Source organism: Pinus tabuliformis, chromosome 1_2 (genome assembly GCF_031772625.1).
Source record: "Pinus tabuliformis cultivar Carrire ecotype Pingquan chromosome 1_2, CPIR1, whole genome shotgun sequence".
Taxonomy (NCBI): Eukaryota; Viridiplantae; Streptophyta; class Pinopsida; order Pinales; family Pinaceae; genus Pinus; species Pinus tabuliformis.
Genome location: NC_142298.1, coordinates 957,676,289 through 957,693,776, shown reverse-complemented (window position 1 = coordinate 957,693,776; position 17,488 = coordinate 957,676,289).

The window sequence follows — 17,488 nt, the reverse complement described above, 5'->3', positions numbered from 1 at the left end:
CAAATCACCTGCAAAATCGGAATCAACATATCCGCAAACAAATTCACTACTCTTATTGTAAGAAATACAATAACTACTTGTGCCTCTCAAATACCGAAGCACCCATTTCACTGCTGACCAGTGTTCTTTACCCGGATTTGCCATGTACCTGCTGACAACCCCAACTGCATGAGAAATATCTGGTCGCGTACACACCATCGCATACATCAAACATCCTACTACATTGGCATATGGAATTCGAGACATACAATCCTTTTCTTCATCTGTATTAGGACATAAACTCGAAGAAAGCTTAAAATGGGAAGCTAAAGGGACTGAAACAGGCTTCACATTATTCATACCAAACCTCAAAAGTATTTTCTCAACATACTTCTGTTGTGATAGCCACAACTTACCATTGCCCTTGTCTCTGAAAATCTCCATGCCCAAAATCTGTCTTGCGGCTCCTAGATCTTTCATATCAAACGTCCTTGCCATCTGAGTCTTCAACCTGTTGATTTCTTCAATGCTTTTGCTTGCTAAAAGCATATCATCAACATACAACACTAAGATAATGAACATGCCATTATTTAACTGCTTAAAATAAACACAATGATCATATTCACTTCTTACATATTTCTGACTCAACATGAAAGAATCAAACTTCTTATACCACTGCCGAGGCGACTGCTTCAGGCCATATAATGACTTCTTGAGCCTGCAGACAAATTTCTCATTGCGATGCTGAACAAACCCTTCCGGTTGTTCCATATATATTTCCTCATCTAAATCACCATGTAGAAATGCAGTCTTAACATCTAACTGCTGCAACTCTAAATCAAGCAAAGCCACTAATGCTAACACAAGTCTAATTGAAACAATTTTAACCACTGGTGAAAATATCTCATGAAAGTCTATGCCAGCTTTCTGAGAAAACCCTTTTGCAACCAGCCTTGCTTTGTACCTGTCTTCCATATCATTCACACCCCGTTTCAGCTTGTACACCCACTTGCATCCCATAGTTTTCCTGCCTTTGGGAAGTTCAACCAGATCCCACGTACCATTCTTACCTAAGGCCATCATTTCTTCCTTCATGGCTGCTTTCCATTTGTCACTATTTGAACCTTTTACAGCTTCCTGATAACACAAAGGTTCATCATCATTAGCGATCAAAGCAACTGAAGATCATCATACCTTCTCGGAGGGCGTTTGATCCTTGTAGACCTCCTTAAGAATGTTTTTGGTGCTTCCACAATTGGCTGTCTATCAACTGTAGGAATTTCTTCATGATCGCCATCTACGACCTGTTCATGACCTCCATCTGAACCCTGTTCAAAATCTGATTCTGAAACCTGTTCATGACTAGAATCTGAACTATGGTCGTTATGACTATCATTAGAAATGCTGTCAAACCGAATATGTTGGAAATCAGATACATCATCCTGTTTCAATCTTCTATCTACATCTAACTGTACAAGAGAGGATTCATCAAACTTTACATCTCTGTTGATGATGATTTTGCGGGTAGTAGGATCCCACAATCTATATCCCTTCGTTCCATCACCATACCCAACAAAGACATACCTTTTCGACTTCGGATCTAATTTAGTTCGCTGATGTTTAGGCACTAGAGCATATGCATCACAACCAAACACTCTGAGTTTAGAATAATCACAAGGGTGTCCTTTCCATACCTCTTGCGGAATCTTGCAGCCTATTGCTGTTGATGGAGATCGGTTTATCACATAACAAGCTGTTGCCACCGCTTCCGTCCACAACTCCTTTGGCAACCCGGCGTTACTCAGCATACACCTTGCTCTCTCTAGAAGAGTCCTGTTCATGCGTTCAGCAACTCCATTCTGCTGAGGAGTATAAACCGTGGTCTTATGTCTCTCGATCCCTGCATCCTTGCAATAGCTGTCAAACTCCTTGGAGGAAAACTCACCACCATTGTCAGTTCTTAAACATTTTATAGTTCTACCAGTGCTGTTTTCTACCAATGCTCTAAACTGCTTGAAAACTGTAAAAACATCAGACTTCTTTTTCAACATGTAGACTCATACTTTCCGAGAAAAGTCATCAATGAATGATACAAAATAAGACAAACCACCATATGACGCTGTAGGGGCTGGACCCCAAACATCTGAATGGATATAATCAAGTATGTCTTTACTAGTATGTTTGCCTGTTTTAAACTTTTGTTTACTTTGTTTACCAAACAGACAATATTTACAGAAATCCAATTTTCCAGATCTTAGATTAGGAAGTAACTTTCGGTCAGCCAAAATTTTCAATCCTCTTTCACTCATATGCCCCAATCTTTGATGCCATAAGTGAATGGAACTACTGTCATGTTCAGACACAGACACATGATCTGACCCAGTTCTACCTTCTAACTGAAATAGATTTCCTACTTTCTTAGCTTTCATAACTAGTAATATGCCTTTGTAAATTTTCATTACTCCACCTTGAATTACAGTTTTATATCCATTTGAATCAAGTGCTCCTAATGAAATCAAATTTTTCCTTAAATCTGGTACATGCCTCACATCTGTTAATATTTTTGTTGTCCCATCAAACATTTGCAGTTGTATGCTCCCAATTCCCACAATATCACATGTTACATCATTACCCATGTACACAACACCATCATCAATTGATTTATATGTTTTAAACCAATCTTTATGAATACACATGTGGTTAGATGCCCCGGAATATAACAACCAATGTTGATCATGTTTTGAAACATTAACAGACAATACCTCATCACTCATACCTGAACATGATACTGAACCTGTATCTGTGGTATTGGCTTCCTTCTTTTCTGTCGAAGAGCCTTCTTTAGCAGCCTGCTTTCGCTTCCAGCAATCCTTTTTCAGATGTCCAGCCTTGCCACAATGCCAGCACTTCACCTTTGGCTTCTTTCCTTTGGACTTTGAGCGAGAGTCGCTATGCTTTCCCCCGGAGTGTCTCTCTCGTGAGCGACCTCTGGCCATCATTACCTCTGATGTAGAGGTGTCTGCATTCGACCTCTTCCTCGTCTCCTCAGCCAACAAGGCTCCAACAACATCGTCAAACTCAAGAATTTCTGATGTACTAAAACTTATGGAAGTAACAAAGTGATCCCAGGATTCAGGCAAAGAACATAATAGAGTTATTGCCTTATCCTCTGAATCAAATTTCACATCTAGACTGTTTAATTGCACCAACAAGGTATTAAAAACATTCAGGTGATCAGCAATTGAGGTACCTTCTTTCATCCGCAAACTGTAAAGCTCCCGCTTCAGGAGAATCCGATTTGTCAAAGATTTCGTCATATAGAGCTTCTCAAGCTTCGACCACAAGCCTGCGGCGGATTTCTCTGACACAATGTTGAACAGAACATCGTCCGCCAGACATAACTGAATTGCGCTCAGAGCTCTATCGTCCATCTCATCCCATTCATCCTCCGTCATGGAAGGAGGCCTTTTGTTTTTCCCCAACAGCGCTTTCGCCACACCTTGTTGAACCAGCAGATCGTGCATCTTGACCTTCCAGATCTCGAAATTATTTTTCCCATTAAATTTCTCTATTTCAAAACGGGCACTTTGTGTTTTGGCCATCTTGTATCAGCAAAAAACAACACAGTAATCTCCAAAACTAACCAGCAATAAAAAACTGCCTATACCTTTCTCCCTTTGCCTTTAAAAAATTTTCATTTGCTGGGCAAGTTACATTTATTTCAGATCACCGCCAAAAAAATAAAAACCAACAAACAAAATGTTTTGGTTTCTTAGCTTCTGGCTCAAAAAATCTGCAATATGCATGTGCACTTAGATGCCTTTAAAAAAAAAAAAAAAATTCCTTTTACCTGTGCAAATTCCGCCCAAAAAAAAAAAAAACACATACATATAAACCTGCGCACTTATTTGTAAACCTGCTGTCTCACTGCTGTGTCACTACCTCCTCACAGCTTATCCCCGGACAATGCGAAATACAAATAATGCAATTCACATTTAGTGTAGGTCTCAGCGTTTTAAAATTCAGGCTCCACCAGCGATAATAAACAGCGCACCAGCAATTTAAAAAAAAGAACCCAATGTGCAGCAAATTCAAATTCAGCAGCCCTTTCAAAATCCGATTCATGTATTATCTCAATATTATGATACCGAGATGATTCGTGTATTATCTCAAGTATTAAATTACTATTTGCTGAACTATATCCACGCTTTAGTTTCAAATAGATCCACGCCGTTTTTCATTGGATATTCATGCTGTTTTTAAAAAAAAAAAAAAACACATAACCACGCTGTTGCATATATATATATATATATATATATATATATATATATATATATATATATATATATATATATATATATATCAACGCTATTTAAAATATATATATATACGCTGGTTTAAAACACATCAAATCCACGCCATGCTGATGTATATCCGATCCACGCCGGTTTTAACTTAATTTAAGTCACACCGTTTTCAAATATGTATCAACGTTTTTGGATGCGCATACCTTTCAGGCTTCCACGCAGCAATCAGACTTACAGTGCTCAGTGCTCACACGCAGCAATAAATAACCTTTACGCATCACCTCCAGCACCACGCTCCCTCAGCGCTCAGCTGCGCTCCACCTCCAACTGTGCAGCTCCTCCAACACGCTCTGATACCACTTGTTGGTTCAGGTGCACAGCAAATTAAATAAACACAGAATTATCACATCAGAACAATCAAGCACATAGGAGACAATTTTTAACGTGGTTCACCCAACCAATCTGGGCTATGTCCACCAAACATAGGCATCAGGAGTTTATTAATCAAATCAGGAGATTACATCATGAAAGCCTCACAAAACTCTCACACTCTCTTAGCAAACATCCGAATGGTTGCCTGTTATATAGCCCAGAGAATCTAACAGCCTCATTAATTCCCTCACATCAAATATAGGAGGCATTAACTCCCTCCCAACAACCTGGAGTTAATCTAGGACCTGAATTCCTATTGTTGTCACCAGCTGAGATTTTTTCCTATTTCATTACAAACAGAAAATCTCAACAAAACTACGGTTGTCACACTAGAAATTTCATTACACTTAGCCCTGACTTTCTAGCTGGTTAGGTTAGGAGTAGGTCTAATTGCATGTTAGTTACGCTTGCACACTCATCCTGCATTTTCTCTCTTTCAGTCTTTCCTCTACTTTATTATTTTGTCTTGCATGTTACCTTTTAATTTAGTTCTCCATTTTCTTTTTCCTTTTGGTCTTGTTTCCTTGTTTTGTTTTGTCTTTTATTTTTATGTTTTGCTTAATAAGACCGGGCCTGCATGAAAGATGCTTATGTTCGACTCAAAGAAAATGTGACAAAACTTGAAAAGGGGCAATTGTAATGACAAACAATGCTTGGCTAATCTGTTACCTCTTCTCTAATTGGGTTTATATATATTTAATGTCAATGATGCCTTAATGGAAAATACGATTCTTTCCAGATAGAAATCCTTTGGCCAAACTACGAAGTCCATACCTATATTAAGACGTGATGGGCTTCCAAATTAGATACAAATTAAGGCCCATCTAACCTTTATTAGGCACATAAAGGATATATTAAATCTCTCCTTCTACACTTAATAATGTTTTCTTAGCTTTAATATGTTCTTAGGAAGGTTTAGAAATAATTGCATATTATGTGCCTAATATTATTTATTTTTGCAGAATATTGAGTAAATTCTGACTGAGATAATATAGGGACTTTCTCCATGACACAAGATGGAACAAGATCGGATAATAAATGAACATGATATTATGAAATTATTGCACATATTTGGAGCTCCAGCGATTGAGAAAACCTAGGAATGTGCTCCCTGTCATTTAATGAAGATTCCAATTGTTGGGAACCAGATCCACTTTTTGAGGGATTTTGGAGGGGAAAGCTTCCTCATTTCAAGGAGGATGCTTTCCCATCAATTTGTATAAGTACCAATTCGAATTTTCCTCTAGGGGCATGTATTTCTTAGTCTTCTTGTGAAGAAAACATGTTATTTAGTAGCTCTTCTTTCATTTCTAGCAGGGATGTACTTAGATTGACTCTAATAATGAAGTTAGGTGACATTTTTAGCTTCTAAAGCTTGGCTTCCTTCATAAGACTCGGATTTTCCTTCGGATTGGCCACCCTAGGAGCCTTAGAGCCATACTATACAATTTCTTTATTTTCTTTTGAATGTCTTTTTCACTTGCATCTCTTATTTATGCATTTAGTGTTCATGCTTCCTTTGTTGTAGGTTATATTGGTTAAATGATCGAAGTGAGTTTTTTTGCAAGTTTTTTATAGATTCACAAGCATAATTCATCCTTAGAACAACTTTTAAAATTCATATTCATCATTGAGCTACTTGGATTGGTTTACTAGTTCACAATTCTGGAATTTCTGGAAGTCTCTTCTAGCAGTGGTTATTTTCTGCTAAATTTCGCATGTGTTAAAAAATCCATTTCGAGTTGTTTCCACTTGGATAGAGTTATAAAAACATTCAAGTTAATAAAAAAATTCACCCCATGGCATTTTCCCTTGACCAAGTTAGGCATTTGGTAGGTTAACTAGCTCATTGATGCTTGAATTTCTAGTTTTTAGAGTAGTAATTTTTTGCTAATTTTTAGCACATGCTAACAGGGGTATTTTTTTGAGTTTTTCCACTTCTATTAGAGTCCTAGGACATCCTACTTAATAAAGAAAAAACCCATCTCCATTTCATTCATATTTCTTGGTCACTGGGTGAGATAACTCGGAAGACAAACTAGCTAGCATACTAGGTATTTTAGTCTTTTCAAGTATAAAAATCATAATATTTCTTATGTGCAGGTGAGACTATGGGATTAAAGGGATGATAATTTTCATTCACACTCCTTAACCTACCACTATCTCCTTCCTTCTACCTCAACAACTCCTCCAAAACATTTTCCACCGAGAGTACATTTCTAGGTTGTTGAAGGCCACCATGTGCATTGGTACTTGTGCAAGATAGGCCCCTGAAGGGTATTAAGCTTGTAAAAGGACTCATACAACCTTAATGTACCCTCCATCACCCTCTCATACCTTTTTATTTCCTTTTACACCCTCAAAATTATCACATAACCAATCTTGTATAAGAACAGGGCAATCTTATAGCAATCCTGTAGCATCGTGTAAACTTGACCATATTTTCCCTTGAAGCTTGATTTTTGTCTCCTGGCCTTGAATAATTTCCCCTAGGATCTGAAAACATGATTGACGAAGATTAAATATTGTTGGCACTGTTGTCATTGATGGAAAAGCAATAACACGAACAACAAGGAAAAGGCAAAGGAAACAAAGGAAAAGGAGCAACAAAGAAGTAGTATGTTTGATACTTGTGGTGCTTGATGCTCGTGGTTCTTGTGAGATGCATTATGCAACAAAGATCAATGTTGAAGAGGTTGATAATGTATGCAAAGTTGAACATGTATTGTTGATGGCATGCTTGTGTTAATGGAGTTATGGTTATACCTTGGAGAACAAATTGTTAAAGCTTGTTTTCATATGTTTGTGATGATTGAGATGTTGTGATGCAAGGAAAAGGAAAAGACATGAAGAATATTGTGGTGCAAGGCTATATTAATGCATGTTATTTGAATATGTTGAAATTTATTTTAGTGACATGAAATTTGGATATGATGCAATTCCTTTTTATGTATTTTAATATTCAAGAGTTTTGGAATTGAAGAGACACTTTTGGAATGCAAAGAGACAAGCTTTGTCATTTCAGATTCGTGTGTGTGGAATACTAACAACCATCAAAGCATGCTTATAAAAATGTGTGAGGTTGCAAGGATAAATGGTTAGAGAGTTAGAGAATGTGTGAGAGTTGATTGAGGTGTTCTTCATTAATTACTTGGCACATAGAAGAGCTAATGTGAAGCAGAATTGAGGAGGAGAAACAAAGAGAAAGATGGAGGTATGCAGATTTATAGACCAAGTAACCAACACATTGTTTTCTTTATGTATCATGGGATTGTAGTCTCCTTTCATGTTGTAGCTTGATAAATGATAGGTTGGATCTTGTTGAGGTAGGATCCTCCTGTGGGTTGTAGCGTCTAGAAAAATTATGGGAGTTAGAGCTTCCTTGCATGTTGTAGCTTGCAGAAAAATTGAGGTAGTAGCTTGCTATAGGTTAGAGTCTATAGAAATGCAGATGTAATAAGGGAGTAGGAGCTTGCCTTTGTATCACAAAAATAACCAAATCGTGGTTTTATCCCTTTATGGGTTTCCACTTATATTTGGTGTCCATACGTGTTGCTTTTATGTGTTGATGTGATGATTTTGGTTTACTTATTACTTGTTGTTTGCACATTAAAGTTGATGGTCAACATGCTCATTTAATGGTTCAGTTAATGATTTAAAAGAAAATAGATTTAATTTCCATGAATGTACTAAATTTATTAACTCACCCCACTAAGTTTAGTCAAGTTTTCATCAATCCACTTAGGACTTTCCCCTGCACACATCTCAACAATTAGGGTTAGTGGACTTATTTATGAATTGGATAATACAATAATGATTTTATTAATTTCCACATGAAGTATCTAATGAACTCTATCAATGGATCTACCCTCTTTGGAACACAGTGATTGATTACATGCTCTATTCTTCATGTAAGTTAGATTAGTTTTCTTTCTCCATTCTTCAGCTAGGGCTTCTATTTAAAGCAATGTTATTTGCATTCCATAGACTAGGTTTCCTTTCAATGTAACATTTACATTCTGCAAGTAGTATAGACTTTACATTTATGCAATTATGGTTAGAATTTACATTTGAGAAAGCAACATTTCCATTTCTTGCAAATAGAGTAACATTTCCATTTTTGTAATTAGTTTCATGGTAGTCACTTCATTGCTTCAGATCAACGAGAGGAAACATTGCATGCTACACATATAGTGTCAACACCTCATAATTTTTTATGAACCCCAGATTCATAATTAAAGTTTGTAGCCTTAGGAGTTGAAACATTCTTGTTGCAATGTCAGGGCTCATCAGGACCTTCATTCCTAACTTAGCCTTGTATTGAATGGTGTTTCGACCTGTCATCTCAACTGAGTAGAGAAGGGAAAGGAGAAAAACTTAAAATGAGCATATTAACTTCAATTATATTTCAAATCCCTTAAGAAAGGAAAAACCTAACTTGCAAATTAATAAGTTAGGATCCCTATTCCACCCATGTTACAAATGTTCAATAAATGCTTCAAGCGTGTTTTTAAGAAAATTAATAGAGGGTGAAGAGGAGAAAGGCTTCCTATGCAAAGAGGTGAAGCAAGCAACTTCACTAGGGTATTGAACAAGCCCACTGGCAGCAAATCCATGCTTGTGATTCCTTGAGGTGACTCCGTTGGGGTAGTGAATAGGCTCACTAGTAAAGAAGCTAGAGTTTTACCAGTGTGTTGCAAGTTTTGATGTTACGATCAACACTCTCTACAATTTTGCCTACACTTGAATTTTGGAGCCTAGTGAGGACTGTATGATCTTTCATTCCATGGTCACCTCATCATCAATTGATTTTTTCTAAGTGTTTCATTCTTCTTCTCAAGTTCTAACTGTAAAAGTCACTTGCTCACACATGCTCAGTCCTTGATGAATTCATAAGCACACTTCCTTTATGCAAGTTTGAATAAGCATAGCACAATCCATCAAGACAACGTTGACACAATATTCAACCTATTTCAATAATCAATGCACACTTTCCATTGGAAATATCCCTCACTTTGGTCGCAATTGTACTTCTATTTCTGTGTGTTTTTCCAAATGTCGCTTTTGCACACTTTTGCTTTCACAAGTATCGCTTTTATTTTGGCGACTATTGGTTTTCTTGCTTTTACTTTAACAAGTGGTGTTTTCATGTTATCATGTGTTGATTTCAATTTCTTTAGATTTTGAAAGTGTCATTTTCACTTTTTCTTATGGTCAGAGGTGTTGTTTCTAATTGTTTTCACTCCTGTATGTGTTGCACCTTTGCACAACACTAGATATAGTCCTGATGCACTTTTCTATAGTAGATGGTCCTAAATATCATGAGAATATATTCTAGGCAAGTTCCTACATCATAGCGTACTTTTGGGTCACAATCAACACTTATGTCGCAACTTTTATTCTAAGTGTCGTAATATGGTGTTTCAACTGTCGCACTTAGAAATAAGTGTCGCTTTGCTATCATTGCAAGGTGTGATTGATATTCACGAGTCCTATGAATTCCCATAGATTTTATTGATGGCTTCCATGTGTTTGATCCATGTTTGTTTCTTGTTTGGATGCTTTTCCCTGTCTTACTCTACTAATCCCACACTTAGCCATTTCAAAGCTCTTCTTGGTCCTCCTACCCAGTGCAAGTTATGAAAGTTTCAATCCTCTCCCATGTAATGAGAACTACCTATTCATGAGCCTTATTAATGATATCTCTCCCTCCTATACTTGTGCACTGAGTATTTCTTAAGGTCATCTCCTATGGGTGCACATTCATAACCTTCAAAGCACAATCACTTAACCCTTCTTGCTTGAAATAACTTACTACACCGATTTTTGAGAAATTTTTCCTTGTATAGTGCATCAAGCATTTCTATTAGCCCTCTACAAAATAAAGTTGCACCATAATGGGTCTCTTCCCTATAAAAATGATTTAAGCCTCTCCCCGGGAAAATTGATGTCCTTCCATTGCTTTCCCTAGCCAACTGTGCAATTTCTCTTCCAGTGAGCCTTCCTAAGCACAGAGTGCATTTCTAGGGGACAGACAACCACTGTGGAAGCAAACTATGCTAGCAAAGGGTGCAAGGCACGTTTCCAGTGGACAGGAAACCACTACTGAATAAAATTGTGCTTTCCTTTGATATTGTTTGTCTCCCCAGTGCATGCCGTAGTTCTGGTGGATAGTGTGACCCTTTCTCAATCAATGTTGAAAATAACTGAGCCCTCCTTTAAGCCTACCTTTCATTTATATTGCATGGTGTAGTTTTAGTCAACAAGCCTTCAAGCCTTTTCCACTAGACCCCCTCACTACGCCAAGACTGAGTCATGCCCTACCTCCTGAGCTAATGGCCCACTACTAGTCCATATTCAAGGCCTCCCTCAAACATTGTGAAGCTCAACTATGCTCTCATTATCTCCTTCTCCCTTGAGCCTAGTGCAGGGCACAATTTTAGTCAACAACCTCATCACAATGTATCTTGCACTTGCCCACTACACTGGGCCCTAAAGAGCCCCTTCTCATAACACATGGCATAGTTCTAGTGAGTAGTGGTACTTTCATCAACCACTGCTAAGCTTAACTATGCCATCCTCATCAAGCATTTCCTCCTCAATCCTTACATAGGCCTATCACAAGAAACATCTTCCATGAGTAAGGTAGAGATAAAATAGATGATTTCAAGACTGATTTTTCCTTGTAATCAGTGATCTTCATTGGCAAGTGTACGACCTGAAAATGGTAAGATGATCTGATCAAGGAATATGTCAAGGAGAATAGACAAAGAAGCACTTGTAGAGAAGAAACACAAAGAAAAACCATCATGGAGACATGAAGAGATCCTGAACTAAGACATATTGAAGACATTTCATGATTACTCAGAAGTTCCCAATGTTGATCCATGACCCTTTGGAGGGTGAATATGAAGAACAAAGTAGATCTTTGATGAAGATGGAGTACAAATTATATCTATCATAAAGAATTCAAAGACATAACAACAAGAGAGAATCTTGGCATTGCCACATCATCATGAAGTTCCACGTCATCAATGCCAAGTCATTGCCCGAAAAAGTGTCATCATAATGTCATATGTGTCAATATATATTGCCACATCATATTTGGAATGTAATTATGTATTATCAAAGGAAAATGTAAAAATTTAAATGTGTCGAAGTCCAAGAGTTGCATGTGGAATGTGAAAAGTCACATGTGGACCAAAGAGTCATATATGGACAAAAAAGTCATTAGGAAAAGTCTAAAAGTCTTATGGAATTCAAAAGGTCACATTGGAAGTCCAAGCATTATAACGCTAGTTCAAGAGTCAGTGGGATATAAAAGGTCATTCCTCTTGTTATAAAAACAAAATCATAACTCAAGAAAAGGGCTTTTGGAGGCTTAGGCTTTGGAGAGATAGCCTTTGCTTCTCTAACTTGGCATAAGAGAGAAAAATATTCTTTGGAGAAGCAAGAAGTGACTTAATGTTCCAATAGTGGAGCTAGTGGCTCACCATTGTAAGTGCGTACTTGAATCTTTCACTAATGAATTGAAGTTCATTGATCCACACATTTTCATGCATGTATCGTGAATATTGTAAGACTATTCTTTGAATGTTTTCAGTATATGTTAATTTCATATGTACTAAATAAATTTAAATACTTCATTGGGTTCGGTGTTTATCTTGTTTAATGTGTGTTGTATTTTCTTTAATGATCACTGTGTCTATCTTAACTACTTCATTAGACAACTAACAAATATTTCCTTTCTCTTGTGTTCCTCTCTTAGGATAGTAGTATTAATTTCCTTGTAGAGACTCACTCTTGTCTCCCCTATCGTGAAGGCCTCCTTTTACACATTACAATTGGTGTTTCACAATGTTAACTTACTTGTTTCTTTAAAGGTTATGTGTATAATATCTTATGTTATCCATTTATACCAAGGAAAATCTTAAATTATGGTTTCATGGATGATACTCTGGATGGGGCGACTTCTCCAAATGATGTGAGGTTTAATTGGGACTTCACATTGGGGAGACCCCCTAAATGTTGGCGGTATCCAACACCATTAACATTTTGGTGCTAGATGGAGGGATAAATGAAAATTTGTGCCCATTGAGTCTATTTTGAATCTCTTATCTTAAATTTATCATACTCAAATCATACTCCCAAGGTGTTTTCCCAATAGATCCAATGGTCAACTTTTAATATTTGATGAACCCCTTCATAACTTGTCACAATTAAGATTTGATAGTGAGGGTGAAATATCCATAGCCAAACACATTTCTATTTTCCTCAAGTTTTGTTAATTTTATGAAATTGATTATGAATATGTTTCTCTTATAATTTTCTTCCTCACTCTTGAAGGTTGAGTTAACCGATGGTGTCATACCCTACCTCCTGCTTCCTTTCATTCATTTGATCAATTCCTCAAGGAGATTCATAAAGCCTTTGATAGGTATGATTACTGTGATGTTTTTAAAAAGATTAATCAACTAGGAATGAACCCTAATGAATCAATTGAGGAATTTTCTAATTGATTCCTTCACCTATGTTATGGGTTTCCTAAAGAAGATATAGATTGAGATTTTTTTTTTTTTAAGTTTGAGCAATTGGTTCATATCTCTTTGAAACAATGTGAATTTGAAACCCCAAATAATTCAACCCTCCAAAATTTTGTGAACCATGAGACACCTCTAATTTCAGAGGAGGAACCTATTATTTGTTTTGTTCCTTGTCCTCCTCCTTTTTTAGTATCAGTTTGTGTGCCTCGTTGTGATAATGTTGAAGTTGGGAAATTTGAAAATCAAATTTTTGATATGTCTTCTCCACCTTCAACTACTCCCTATGATTTGTATATTATGGAAGAAAGTTTGAAGTGGTTCATGAAGCCTCAGGTGAAGACTAATCCCTTGGATTTTCAAGGTAATATTAACAATCAAAACTTTAATCTTGAATCTAATAAGGTTAAGAGCATGGCCTCTTCCAGGGAGGTTTGTCCTCATCTAACATCTCATTCACATAATCCCTTGCCCCTTGATCTGCTGGACCAGTCTCTTCCAAATTCTCCAGATTTTCAGTTTTCCATTCCAAATAATGATCAGGTGCAAGACATTTCACAGATAGAGGAGAAAAAAGGTGAATATTCTTTAAATATTTCTTCTCTTTTTCTATGTCCTCTATGTCAAGATAATTTTCTTTCATTCTTGGCTGATTTATAACCTACTAATTTTGGTGGTCAGTCAAAATAAGTCAATTTTCCTAATCCATTGTTAGGTGGATCAATTCCTCTTGCTAACAAGAGCAATCTCCATAGATCCTAGATGAAAACTAGAAACAAATAGACAATCAAACTAATTCCTTCCCCGAATCTATCTTTTCTTGAATCATAAGATAACAAGGTGAGAAATGGAAATTCATACCTGATTACAACATGCTTGATGAATATACCTCTTTGTGCTTCAGTGCAACTTCTCCATGCTTGAATCTAGACCTACAAACATGGAAACAACAAAGGATCAAAGGCATATGTAGAATAAATGATTCAATAATTAAAAACTAGTGATCAAGGAGACTAGTAAAAAACATCATTCCAATGGAAAACTATAAATAACATCATTCCAATAGACAAATATAAACAATCATAAACCATCCATGAAATTGATCAATTAATCCATTAAACAATGAAGTGAGAAGAAATGCTTGTTTGTATTAATTTTAGAAACATAAAGGAGCTACAAAATCTAAGCCTTGATTTTGTGAAGCTCCTCCCATCGATCTCAATCCTCTCCAAGAATGATAAGCTCTCTAACCTTATTACTCCATCATAAAATTACTATCTGCAGCCTCCCTCAATTCCCCCACCTATGGCTTGATAAATAAGACAAAAGGAAGTAGTTTGAGATCCTTAGTCCAAGGATGAGATCCACTAAAATAGGGATGAGGGCTCCTTAAAGACTGGGAATTAGTTCCTTAAAAAATGAGGCTAGGATTGAATAAACATGAGTTTAAGGCTTTCTGTTAGGAATGATTCTCCCAACAATGCTTCTAGATCACACTTTTTATTTTTACTTTTTATTGATTGACCTGCATAGTTTTTGTTCAGATACAAAGCACAGATCTGCACAGTTTTATAGTGGAAGAAACTGCACATGTGTAGTTTTTCTTCAGAAAAATTGCGCAGATGCTAAAAGGTAGGGTTTTGTACCAAGAGATCCAAAATTTCCACTTTATTCAAGGTATATAAGTTGTTTCTTGCAAGGGAGTGCTTCATGACACTTGGATGGATAGTGAGAGATCCAATTTTGATGATTATTTGTCATGGTAACAAAATGAAGTGTAACAGATTTCCTTGTAAAGGGTGAAGTCAAAAAATTTTAAGGACTGCAGTACTTTATCATATCAAGGATTGGATCAGAGATCATGGTTGGAAACCTACAACAATCAATCAAGGATTACAATGAAATATAATAATCATCACTGAGGTAGGCATTCCCATACTCAGAACATAAAAGTCTTATAACACAATATGGAAATACATAATGTCAAAGTAGATATAGGATGGAAAAAACCATCAAACATAAAACTTTCTGTATAATCATGAATACAAAACTCCTCACAACCTAGATGGATAAAACTAGATCTAGGGTCTTGATTTCCATCTCACGATCCATAGTATGAATCTAGCCATGTGAGTAAATGTCTTGAAGTCAAACATCACAGAAACCACTTGATTACTAGTCAATGATGTGAACTATTAACAAGTATGAGAGAAACCACCAATAATGAAAATGGCTCTCAAGGCACTTCCAGTACAATCTATGATGTGTGAATAGGTGTTCTGAAGTCGAACACTCATAGATTCTTTCGATCGAAGGCCAATAATGAGAACCCGTCGTCGAAGGTGAGAAACCTGCCATTAAGGCATGCAGGCTTCAAGGTATTGACAGTTTCTAGATCAAATTCATAGATAATGAGCTGAAGTCAATAGGAAGCGATCCGTCATAGGAGGGCCTACGACACGAAACATAATGTCAAGTTTTGGAAAATAGTTTGCAAGGAATGACTCAGGGATGACCAACGCAATTGAAGGCTACAAATTGCAAGGTAATTTGAACTGAGGTGTATACTTCTCTTGAACATATTGGCGACACGACAAAATGAATTGGCAACATTTGACTCAACAATAATACCTAAAACCATCTAAAGACTTTCAATAAGGTTCGATTAACTATGAGAGAAATGGATTCCCCAACCCGAATAGATATGTGATGGAATGTCATTTTCAAGAGTGACATACTGATTGAAATATAAGAAACAAACTTTTCTTCTCAATTTTCCCCCATCATTATTGGCAAGTACCTCTTTATTTTCTACAAGCTTGAGGAGGATAACATATGCTTGTTCTGTAAGCTAATCCTATGAGTCCATCTTAGTATTTTTAACGAACCCTAGGAAGGAGTGGTTCGGTCTCGTCATGCTTAACGAGTCCTATACTATTTAATTTTATGAGTCCAGTAAAGGAGCTTGATGTCATTTTCTTTTAAGAGTTTGAAAAAGACACAAAAAGGAAACTCATTGAGTTATTTTACTGTAAAATTTTAACGAGCCCGAAGAAAGTAAATCTTGACATTTTTCAATTTTAGAGAGTCAGAAGAAAAACATAAGTAGACGCCATCAGGTTCTTTTTCATAAGTTTTAGTCTCTCAGATCCGAAAAAGGATAAAATAATACAAGAGAGAACTCTATTGACCACATTTGTTCAACGTATACCTTTTTCGTAAATAGTCCTAACTCAGTCCGTAAAAGGGGTAAACTTATAATGAGTGGATGGTTGTTCATTTTACTTTTATGAGTTCGAACAATCAAGTACTCAGTGATATTTTCATGTTTTAAGAGTCTGAAAAAGGGGCTTAAAAGAGGACTCTATGGTTTCACTTTTTCGTAAGTTTTAACGAGTTCAATAAAAATGATAAAAATGTACTCATCTTACCAACTTTCAATTTAATTAACAAGAAGGAAAATACAGAAAGAACTCGACATTTTCAAATGCGTTTTACAAGCATGAAAATATAGCAAAAAAATCTCAGGATTTTCATGAGTTTAATGAGTCTTGAAAATAATAACCGAAATGGACTTGAGATATGTTTAATTTTTACAAAATATTAAAAAAAAGAAAAATTGTGCTTGAGGGTGGTTTCATTTTTACACAAGCTTGAAACAGAGAAAATTGTTCTTGAGAGTGCTTTTCATGCCCCCTGCATAATGACTGCAAGGGCACATGCCCCCCAAATTTCATTTCATTCACTTGAGTAGAGTACAAGTTACTAATAGGTAGATGAAATGAAGGATTTTTTACGAGATCAGAAAGACTCGACTTGACATTTATGAAATCTAGTTAAAGAATCAACTCAAATAGGGGAGGATTTGAATCTTGACATAGGTAAATAACTATGCTCATGGAAAGTTGTTTCATTTTTTAACGATGTTGACATAGTAAAAGAACTATCCTCATGGAACCTGTTTCATTTTTTAACGAGGTTGGTAGAGTAAAAGAACTATCCTCATGGAACCTGTTTCATTTTTTTATGAGGTTGACACAGTAAAATAACTATCCATGGAACCTGTTTCATTTTTTAACGAGGTTGATACAGTAAAAGAACTATCCTCATGGAACTTGTTTCATTATTTAACGAGGTTGACAAAGTAAAAGATTTATCCTCAATATCTATCCTCATGGAACTTGTTTCATTTTTTAACGAGGTTGATACAATAAAAGAACTATCCTCATA